Here is a 2,465-nt window from a genome sequence, read left to right on the forward strand (position 1 = left end):
AATCGCAACGTTAAAATACTATGTAGAAGATTGTATTCACCAAGTTTGAAGTATGTAGCTTGGCTAGAAGACGCTCAGTTAATTTTTTGAATTTTCCACACATTTGTCTGTAAATTTGGCTGGGTAGACAGACGTCTAGACGCAGTTCGCGGGAAAAAAAATAAGACTAATGTAGGGAAAATAAAAAAAAAAAGCTCAGCGACTTACAGGAAAGCTACATCCTTCAAACTTGGTGAATACAATCTTCTACCCAGTATTTTAACGTTTTGATTCACAAATTGTGTAAAATTCAATTTTGGAAGAAGTTATTTGCTATAGGATTCCCATAGAAACACTGTAATTTCTGACCGCTTTGCCTACCCGTCAAGATGGCGTCGAAAACTGTGATAAGGCCTATTTTTGTAAGGCAGTTTTGGGGAAATTCCGACCGAAAATTTAGGACTACGTTTTAAGGTAGTTCTTCATTTCGACTGGAGCGTTCCTTTGCCTTTGAAAGTTTATCCAATTCCAATTTTTTGACGACCGTCGCTCAGTTACACTGTTTGGCAACGGTCAACGAAATTGAAATTTCCTGACAAATGAAAAGCACCCTTCTTGGGTTGCACGTCACGCAAGTGAAAACATAAATCGCTTACCATTTAAAAAATTAAGTCAAGAAATGGAAATCTTATAGAAGAGGAACAAATAAACTACGGGTCCAAGTCTCAGGGCTGTGCGATATTCCATACTTGAGTTATTCAGCAAAATACATTACTCAAATTTGTAGAGTTTAGTATTGAGGCGCCATGTTGGTGTACTGCTCAGGTACACCAACATGGCGGACGGAAACCTGCAGAAACATGTGGAATTTAGTTTGGCTGTCTTCAACACTTTCTGCTGTAAAATGAGCTAGCAAACATTCGTATAGACACGTCTCCTAGTATATTGGCTGTTTAGGCCACATAGGGGCATGGGTGTTTTATGCAACTGGCATGTTTTTCGAAAGCCGTCAACATGTCACGCACTGTGAAAAACTCTGAAATTCAAACTGCTCTATTTTCGAAAGGAATCGAGGTGCCGAGATGAAAACATGCAAACAGATATATTTTAAAAACCCCTGTCGCTGATCGAGATAAAAACTCAAAAGGTTCTTTAGTTTTGTATTTTATTTTTTGTGACGTCACGTGCAAACCAAGAATAGATACTGAACAGCGATCCAACCAGATTAATGGTACGTCAGACTATGCTCACACGTGTGCCATAGCTTTCTAGACTATACTATAAGTGGGAAGATCTCTTCTCAAAGAAGAATCAAAACCTTCTTCAATTTGAAGGATTAACGAGACGTTTCTAGAAATTTTACGAGAATAAGCAAGGCCCTTCAGCAATTTATCCACAGAGAAGAAAGGCGAAAAGGGAAAGCACGCAAGATAAATCTATATACCATTAGTGATCACATTTCTTTCTTCGTAAATCGAAATAAAAAAGTAATTGAGCCACAAATTTAAGTCATTTATTCCAAAAAAATCTTGACACCATCGTTTTCCTCCTATCTCGTTAGCAGTATGCCCGAACAAGCACTTAAGCGAGTTCAAGTGTCAATATATACAGCTTAAATACAACGACAAAGCTGATTCGAAATCGAGAGCTGCTTTAACATAGCACGTGTTGCAGGCAACAAAGTAAATGGAATCGTGTGTTTTGTGACCCACTTTCTATAATTATTGACCTTTCCACGTGATACGTTTACGTTCCCACCTTAAACCTTCTTACAGGATCATCTCGATTAAATTAGAATAAGGAAGATATTAAAGCAGTAAACCTTTCTGTAGAGTCGGTATGGTATATGTTAACCTATTCGGAAGGAAAAAAAATTCAAAATGGATGGTACTGCTCCAGCAAGGATTATGACCCTACATATTATTTACTCCTTATAATCAAGTTTTTCCCTCCTAAATTAATAAAGGAAAGCAGGGCATCGAGCTTTCATATTCCTTATGCTACACCTAGATCGCCTAAAATGAGTCCACTAGCAATGTATTGGTCCAAATAGTTTTCAAGTGAGGCCCCCTGGCAGATGAAACTCGCGAAAACGATGAAGCATTGGCACGTGCTTCAACTATACCAAGCGATTTATTTCACGTTTTTCGTGACATTCAGAGAAATCGAAGCTTTTTTCAAGGATTAGCAAATAAGACAATACATGTAATGGTCCCTTTATTGGCGAGTGCTATCAATAAACACAGTTCTCCCGCATTGTAATTTATTTTTCTAAACTAAATTCAGCGGTAAAGGCGAAACCCAACTCTTATTGTATTTCGATGAAGAATTTTAATTCATTCAATTGCAGGTTATTTAAGCGCTATTATTTCAAAGCTTTTGGTGGTAGATATAGTACGTGGGATATATTTTTGAATTGTTGATCATAAATGATTCTAATTCTTTAAAGGAGATTGAACATTCTGTCATCCTGTTCACGGTTTTCT

The sequence above is a fragment of the Montipora foliosa genome, chromosome 8 (genome assembly GCF_036669935.1).
Source record: "Montipora foliosa isolate CH-2021 chromosome 8, ASM3666993v2, whole genome shotgun sequence".
Lineage (NCBI taxonomy): Eukaryota > Metazoa > Cnidaria > Anthozoa > Scleractinia > Acroporidae > Montipora > Montipora foliosa.